The sequence below is a fragment of the Pan troglodytes genome, chromosome 22 (assembly GCF_028858775.2).
Source record: "Pan troglodytes isolate AG18354 chromosome 22, NHGRI_mPanTro3-v2.0_pri, whole genome shotgun sequence".
Classification (NCBI taxonomy): Eukaryota; Metazoa; Chordata; class Mammalia; order Primates; family Hominidae; genus Pan; species Pan troglodytes.
Window position 1 is genome coordinate 21987719 of NC_072420.2, and position 9496 is coordinate 21997214.

General features: G+C 34.3%; 1 long non-coding RNA gene across 1 annotated transcript in view; it reads left to right on the forward strand.

Annotated features, from left to right (window-relative positions):
- LOC134809223 (uncharacterized) overlaps positions 1-9203 on the forward strand; it is a 134278-nt gene extending 125075 nt beyond the window's left edge. The window contains exons 4-5 of the long non-coding RNA XR_010154399.1: positions 5100-5137; positions 6263-9203. This is a non-coding gene — a long non-coding RNA (uncharacterized LOC134809223). The remainder of the gene's footprint in view (positions 1-5099; positions 5138-6262) is intronic.
- Positions 9204-9496: the final 293 nt, after the last annotated feature.

Below are 9496 nucleotides of genomic sequence, written 5' to 3' on the forward strand. Positions count from 1 at the left end.
AATCAGGTGGTAGATTCTAATATTCTAGTATAGAAACAGTTTTAAAATTTTTATCATTTAAATTGCTACTCATTCATTAATACTATACATTGTGCATTGTGGTGGAGAAAAGGAAGAGAAAAGTGGGACGTAGTGATATTATGATATATAAATCCAATAACCTCCATTCATCTTTATGTGCATGAAATAAAGTATGTGTTGTATACCTGGGATACTAATAAAATTTTCTAAAAATCTATGGCTTTTGTTAAAAAAAATCTAGAGAAGTGGTTAGGACAATACTGTCACTTAATAAACACTTCTGTCTCTTTAATTTTTAAAACAAACAAAAAAACCAATAAATGTAATCCATCACATAAACAGAACCAATGACAAAAACCACATGATTATCTCAATAGATGCAGAAAAGGCCTTTGATAAAATTCAACATCACTTCATGCTGAAAACTCTCAATAAACTAGGTATTTACGGAACATATCTCAGAATAATAAGAGCTATTTATGACAAACCCATTGGCAATATCATACTGAATGGGCAAAAGCTGGAAGCATTCCTTTTGAAAATCAGCACCAGATAAGGATGCCCTCTCTCACAACTCCTATTCAACATAGTATTGGAATTTCTGGCCAGGGCAATCAGGCAACGGAAAGAAATAAAGAGTATTCAAATAGGAAGAGAGGAAGTCAAATTCTCTCTGTTTGCAGATGACATCATTGTATATTTAGAAAAACCAATTGTCTCATCCCCAAAACTCCCTAAGCTGATAAACAACTTCAGCAAAGTCTCAGGATACAAAATCAATGTGCAAAAATCACAAGAATTCCTATACACCAATATTAGAAAAACAGAGAGCCAAATCATGAGTGAACTCTCATTCACAATTGCTACAAAGAAAATAAAATACCTAGGAATCCAACTGACAAGGCATGATGTGAAGGACCTTTTCAAGGAGAACTATAAACCGCTGCTCAAGGAAATAAGAGCAGACACAAACAAAGGAAAAACATTCCATGTTCATGGATAGGAAGAATCAATATTGTGAAAATGGCCATACTCCCCAAAATAATTTGTATATTCAATGTTATTCCCATCAAGCTGCCAGTGACTTTCTTTGCAGAATTGTAAAAAACTACTTTAAATTTCATATGAAATGAAAAAAGAGCCTGTATAGCCAAGACAATCCTAAACAAAAAGACCAAAGCTGGAGGCATCATGCTACCTGACTTCAAACTATACTACAAGGCTACAGTAACCAAAACAGCATGGTACTGGTACCAAAACAGATATATAGACCAATGGAACAAAATAGAGACCTCAGAAATAACATTTACGTCTTCAACCATCTGATCTTCAACAAACCTGACAAAAGCAAGCAATGGGGAAAGGAGTCCCTATTTAATAAATGGGGTTGGAAAAACTGGCTAGCCATATGCAGAAAACAGAAACTGGATCCCTTCCTTACACCTTATACAAAATTAACTCAAGATGGATTAAAGATTTAAACATAAGACCTAAAGCCATAAAAACCCTAGAAGAAAACGTAGGCAATACCTTTCAGGACATAGGCATGGGCAAAGACTTCATAATGAAAACACCAAAAGCAATGGCAACAAAAGCCAGAATTGACCAATGGGATCTAATCAAACTAAAGAGCTTCTGCACAGCAAAAGAAACTATCATCAGGCCAGGCATGGTGGCTCACACCTATAATCCCAGCACTTTGGGAGGCTGAGGTGGGTGGATCACAAGGTCAGGGGTTCAAGACAAGCCTGACCAACAAGGTGAAACCCCGTCTCTACTAAAAATACAAAAAAATTAGCTGGGCGTGGTGGCGGGTGCCTGTAATCCCAGCTACTCAGGAGGCTGAGGCAGGAGAATTGCTTGAACCCGGGAGGCGGAGGTTGCAGTGAGCCGAGATTGCGCCACTGCACTCCAGCCTGGGCGACAGACCAAGACTCTGTCTCAAAAAAAAAAAAAAAAAAAAGAGAAAGAAACTATCATCAGAATCATCAGAATGAACAGGCAACCTATAGAATGGGAGAAAATTTTTGCAAGCTACCCATTTGACAAAGGTCTAATATCCAGAATCTACAAGGAACTTAAACAAATTTACAAGAAAAAACAACCACATCCAAAATTGTATGAAGGATATGAACAGACACCTCTCAAAAGAAGGCATTTATGAGGACAACAAACATCTGAAAAAAAGCTCATCATCACTGGTCATTAGAGAAATACAAATCAAAACTACAATGAGATAATATCTCACACCATTTAAAATGGCACTTATTAAAAAGTCAGGAAACAACAGATGCTGGTGAGGCTGGGGAGAAATAGAAATGCTTTTACATTGTCGATGGGAGTGTAATTAGTTCAACCATTTTCAAAGACAGTGTGGCAGTTCCTCAAGGATCTAGAACCAGAAATACCATTTCACCCAGCAATCCCATTACTGGGTATATGCCCAAAGGATTATAAATCATTCTACTATAAAGACATATGCACATCTATGTTTATTGAAGCACTATTTACAATATCAAAGGTTTGGAACCAACCCAAATGCTCATCAATGATAGCCTGGATAAAGAAAATGTGGCACATATATACCATGGAATACTATGCAGCCATAAAAAAGTATGAGTTCATTTCCTTTGCAGGGACATGGATGAAGCTGGAAGCCATCATTCTCAGCAAACACAGGAACAGAAAACCAAACACCGCATGTTCTCACTCATAAGTGAGAGTTGAACAATGAGAACACATGGACACAGGGAGGGGAACATCACACACCGGGGCCTGTCGGTGGGTGGGGTCAGGGGAGGGAGAGCATTAGGACAAATACCTAATGCATATGGGGTTTAAAACCTAGATGACGGGTTCATAGGTGCAGCAAACCACCATGGCACATGTATACCTATGCAACAAACCTGCACGTTCTGCACATATATCCCAGAACTTAAAGTGAAAAAGAAAAAATGAAAACGAAATGCCCTTAAGATGGCATGAAAAAAATAAAAACAATGAAACTAATATCACATACATGACAGTATAAGGATCAAATATTCATTCTATAAAAGTGCTTTTCTTCTATGTGATTTGCTACATTTTCATACTGTTTGTGCATTAAGCTTGTGGTTAGAAAAACAAAATAATTTAAACTAATGTAAAAGGATTATGTATTATTCTTACTAAAATTGATTTAATGACCTAAAACATCCTCCTTTACTTACTAGAGATTTTTCTTTATTAGTTTTAGCATTTTATCTAAACCTAGTATCTGCTCCATTATTAAACTGCTTGATGTAGCTTATATCTAACTACCTAAAGACACTTTCATACTTAGAAATTCCCTTTTCAAAATGCAAGACACTGAGGTGGTACAGTAACTTCAATCTGGCTGCTCATTGCCACATTTATGAAGATTTCAGCACTATTTTTATTAGTATGTCCTGGCCTGCTAAAATAGCTAGGCAAATTTTTCTTGATATTTGAGATGATGACATGCTTTCAGTTCTCCTGGTTTAGGTGAAAAAGTAAAGGACAATAGAAAAGGCATAGCGATTATCCTGTTGTCTGTATGCGCGCACACACACACATTACATATGTAAAATATTTTTTTCTTTTTTATGTTTAATGTGTTACAATCTTGGAGGACTGAACGTATTTTTCTCCTGTCTTGTCAGTGTCTAGTTATCCTAGTGTTATTACAATGAATAACACTTAAGTCACTAGCCTATTGAAATCATTGTTCAACATAGTTTTAACAAATCCTTGAAAAATAGTGACCTTAATCATTGGATGAATTGCTAACTTTAAACTCAAATTGTTTTCATAAGAACACTTGCTGGGTTTGTTGAGTGTTCTGCTTTCACATCACTGGCATCTTAACTTTCTGCAATTGGAAATAATGTGGGTAGGTGATGCATCGCCCTTGTCACCTCTATCCACACTGAGGTTTTTCTTCTCTTGTTATCATTTGTCTTCATTCTTCAAGACAGTTCTTTACCCAAGTAGCTGTCTTTCACTTCTCTCCATAACGGTTGACCTTGTAGATTTAGTTTTCAAGCTGGTCATTTAGGAAACGATTCGTACTGTAGGAAAATTATGTCCCCAATTTTCTCTGACAACTGTATTATTTTATCAAGCAAAGCACTATCAGGTTTGTCAGATGTGCCCGTCTTCCTGTGATTCAGGCTGATTTTCTTTAAACTATTTATCACTCTCTGAATGATCTGTTTTCTCAACTCTGATCAGCATTTCCTGTTATTTTCAGTGTACCTAAATTCTGACAGAAAATAAAGCTTTCAATTTCTTTTTAAATGAAAATACTAGATTTTTCTCAAATAATGTGTTTCTCATATCTCTTGAATTTGTTATTGGAATAACTCTATGTTTTGTTGGCAAAGGGCTTCAGAGTGGATAACACGGTTTCACGTGCATTATCTCATTGAGATTTACACTTTTTATATGGGTTACAAGACAGTAGTAAAGGAGGTCTTCAGTTTTGTTAAAAGATGATTTTCAAAAAAGTCAAAATAATTTTCAGGAAAAAATATGTAAAATTAACCCATGTTAAAAATGTTATTTAATTTAATGAAGACATCACTCTTATATTCTGGTTAACTTAAACACTTATATTTGGTTCAAAAGAGTAACCAAAAGGTAGAAACATTTATAGATTGGGAATATTGAAATGAATATGTACATAAAGGCAAAGTTGAGTTTTCCACAAAGTGGAAGAGAAAATTCGAACCTCAACTAGAATCAGCAGAATTTGCATGTTAACTGGCTGTGTACAAATTAGTTATAAAAGAGCTCAAAGACACTAAAAACTAGAATCAGATGACTCAGAAGGGTAAGCTGTAGGTTATTCAAAAAAATATAAAAAACAGTTTTTATAAATTAAAAAGTTGTTCTACAGTTTTTATAAATTAAAGAGCAATATTTGATAATAATAGTAACTTTCAATTACAGGCATATAGGTATTAATCAAAACAACTACTAATATAGAGTGAACTAAATTTATTGTAAGTTTTTAGGTCCAAATAAGGTATAAAACAGCCTATAAGTTTTATTTTATTTTATTTTTTCATTAACAGAATTCATATCAACAATGCGAGTCTAGAAAATGCTCAAGGTAAGAGCTTTATAAATCATATGCTATGGCATCCTGATGTGTTCCAAATGGGCAAACAGGAGGGCCGTGAGAAATTGGTACCCAGAGTCTACAGGACACCCTGGTAGAGCCTAGGGGCAGGCAAAGATGATAGGCTGGTCACCACTAATAACAAGCAATCTACTTTGGGAATCAGAGTGACTCAAAAGAAGCAAAATCTGAGGTTGCATCCCACGGACCTTGCAGGTGGTGCATACGACAGTGTGTGCCTGTGGCTAAGAACTTGCACAATCCTTGCATCTTTTTCAGCAGCTAGTTGCAACACTTGACTCTACCCTTTATAAATAAGAGGCCTATGGAACTGTGGAGGAGATGCTGGGGCCCAGGTGCCTAGGCAGTACAGTACGGAACTAAAGGTACAGAGGGTAGGAGTTGGGGATAGAGGTGGGAAGACAGAAGGGCTAAAACAAATGGTGACCTGAAGTCTGTGTCTTCATATATGTAAGACTTCTCTTCATTTGCAGCTATTATATTTTTAAGTGGTACACAGTTTAGCATCATGATTATTTCCTTATTACAACATATTCGTTGTTCCTTGTTAATTGCAAAGTTTTGATTTGTAAAAGTTTGCTTTGATTTGAAAATGCTTCAAGTTACATAAAACATTCAAATATGTCTTTAGTGTAGAAGAAAAAGGGAAAAGCTATGAATTGTGTGAATATAATTACAAATATTTTACATGGTTCAAAAATATTTCTTGTCAATAGGAATTGTTAAATCACTTCACTGATATATGTCCACTTCACGTGACATTATTAGATCTGATTATTGGATCAATGAGGGTCTGATACATACATTCATCTGTTATGAAAACCTATTCCTTTTATTAGTATACACCATGGAATTATAGTGAAGAGTATAGACAGAATCTTTCTTCTATAATTTATATCTGTGTGACCCTTGGCAAAACATTTAATATTTATAAGACAGATTTCTTATATGTAAAATGAGAATTAAAATAATACCTGCTTTATAAATTTGTTATGACAATTGAATAAGTAATCCAGGTAAAGCTTGAAAAACTCTTTGCTCTATGAATTAGATATTTCATTTAGTTACTTATTTTGTAAATCTCATCTGCTTCAGGGACATGAAGGAGAAGATAGCATTTTACAGACTCCTATGAAAGGACACCTTTTAATCTCTCTCCCCATTACACTTAGGTGAGTAGTTGATATGAAGATGGACAAAATTAAAATTTAAAAATGTTTGAATAGCTATTTGACAATCATGATATGTAATACACTCACTATAATTAAAAAACACACTCTGTAATAAACTGCCAAAATGTTTATTATGAATAATAAAAAGTAACAGAGGCACCGATCAATTCCTATTGCTACCAAATCTTTCTGAAGAGGGAAATGACAAATTTCTGAAATCTCTTCACTTCTAATGCTTTAAAATTGAGCTTTAAAAAAAAGTTTTGGCTGGGTGATGTGGCTCACATCTGTAATCCCAGCACTTTGGGAAGATGAGGCAGGAGAATCTCTTGACCTCAGGAGTTCAAGTTTACAGTGAGCTGTGATCATGCTACTGCACTCCGGCTTGGAGGTATAATTGGTACACAAGGAACCAAACCTATCAATGTGTACAATTTGATGAGTTTGAACATATGTAAACACCCGTGATATCATTACCACAGTCAAGGTAACAGACATACACAAACCTCCCAATGTTTCCTTTTATCTCTTTGCTTGGGTGTGTGTGTGTTAAGAACACTTAATATGAGATCTAATTTCTTAACAAATTACGATGTGCACAGTACCAAACTGTTAACTATAAGTGCTGTTTATACAGCAGATCTCTAAAACTCATTTGTCCAGCATAACTAAGACTTTATACCCTTTGAATAATAACCCCTCATTTTTCCCACTTGCCAGCCCCTGCAACTGTTGCTTCAATGAGTTTGACTATTTTAAATACCACATATAAGTAGAATCAAGCAATATTAAGTGTGGGCAAGGTGAGGTAACAGAGAAATTGGAACTCTTGTAGAATGTTGGTGATGGGAATGTAAAATGGTGCAGTTGCTATGAAAATAGTATGAAAATTCCTCAAAATATTTAAAATAAAATGACTATGTATTCCAGCAATCCCACTTCTAGGTATCTATCTGAAAGAATTAAGATTTGGACTGAAAGAGATAATCTGCACTTCCATATTCATTCCAGAACTTTTCACAATAGCCAAGATTTAGAAACAAACCAACTGTCCATCGGCAGATAAATGGATTTTTTAAAAATGTGGTATATACATAAAATGGAATATTATTCAGTTTTTAAAAAGAAGGAAATCCAGCCATTTGCCCCAACATGGATGAACCTGAAGGACATTTGCTAAATAAACTGAGCTTGGAAAACATACGTTTCTTCTGCCTAAATAACAATGGAATAGTGAAACCTCTAAATAATCTAAGGGAGTTCAGTCCACCCTCATCCTCCATTCTTTTTATAAGATGGTGAAAAGGGACCTGCTCAACTGTCAGACGTAGAACATTGTTCAGAAAGACATTTGCTTTAGCATCTGCCTTTGAAACACTGAAGGATCCCCAAACTCATTGTCAAAGAAAAAAAACAAAACAGGAAGGGAGGTTATACTGTTTCCCACTGTGAAAACATTTCCCAAATAAAATATTAAGCACTTGAGTGTCATTATGGATTAATCTTTAATGACATTTTTCTGAGCACTGTGATGACCTGGAATGAATCTGTAATAACATGACCTGGTGATCCCATAGGCATGGGACCTTTGAGATCTACACAAGATTAATAACCAGAGGATGGTCCCAAGGGGTCTATCAAAATATCCATTACAGCGATTATTTGATACCCTATGTAATACTGCATTTTTAACAAATAATGTCCAGTGTATTTTGTGTTTCCCATGAGATCTGTGTCCACACTGTTAGGAAGTAGACTTTAATACTATGAATTAAACTAACAGTCTTTATTTGCAATCCTGTTATCCATTTGAAACTCACATGGAAACTTTCTCACACAGGGGAGAAACAGACTTTTGTATTAAAGATTCCTTTAATCTTGGTTGATTTTTATTAAAAATGTCTTCATGTCTGCCCTTAACAATTTTCATTGTTCTATGCACTTTTTTTTGAGTTTTCAAATTTGATATTTTAATGAATCTCAACTGTTCTTAAAATAGTCTTATTACTTAACTTTTTTTGCTTTTATATTTACTTATATGCTGCTGCTCTTTTGAATTTAGTCTATTTCCTAGGTAGCATTCATAACTCATGGCCACATACTTGTTTCTGAATGAAATGTTTTCATTTTTACTTTACTTCCACAATGAAATGTTTTCATTTTTACTTTATTTCTTGCAACCCACATGCTCTTTTCTCCTTTTAGCTTATTCACCTTATTATTTTTCTATGAGTTGCCATGTGGTTGTGATAAAGTTCAATTTCTTTACTTTTTAATTTTGCTGGTAATTTACCACTTAATTCAAACATATCTTGAGCAATTATGGTCTCATATACCTAAATTTGCTTTATATTTTTTCTTCTGGTATCTGAGCAAGTTAAAAACGACTAAGATTTTCTTATTTCCATGAAAAGTAAACATTTAGGAAATGTGTATAATTATCACCATATTAGTTTGCATGCCAAAGAAGTGAGAGCTTTGGGTATGAAAACTATAATCATAAAAAAGATACAGAAATAATATTAAAAGCATATAAACTTCATTTTTCAGACTTTGAGATTAGCATGCTTCATTTGTATGGAGCTTTGGATATAAAGATTGCTCTGTCAAACTCAATTTTATTGTTTAAACTCTTTAGTTTTTTATGTTTATATCACTCGTTATGATGTTTTCTAAACTACTGACACATATACACACACACATATATATATTTAAGTATAAATATTTACCCTTAAGTTCACTCATCAGTTATTCTGCCTCCATTACATTCTCATATAAATGCAGATCTTGTTTCTACAACTCTGTATTTTTCAGACATGTAAAATGCCCATTCATAACCAGCTTCAATCACTAGGTTGTAGGATAAAAAACCTCAAGAAAACACCAGTTATATTAGATGTTCCATCAAATGTCTACATCTGTGCCCATCATTTTAGGGTAGAAAAAACACTTCAATAGAAAGCAGATAATATTCAGTAACTAGTATTGGAAGATTTTAGACTTATCTTTACTATTATCTACCAATTCCAAGTATGTCTATGACATAAAGCACCTGGAGATGAATATTTAATATGGTTTCAAATTCCCATCAACGCCACTAAACAACTGACCTAACTAAACTAACCAAAATATTGACATTGTCTAACAATTGGTCTAG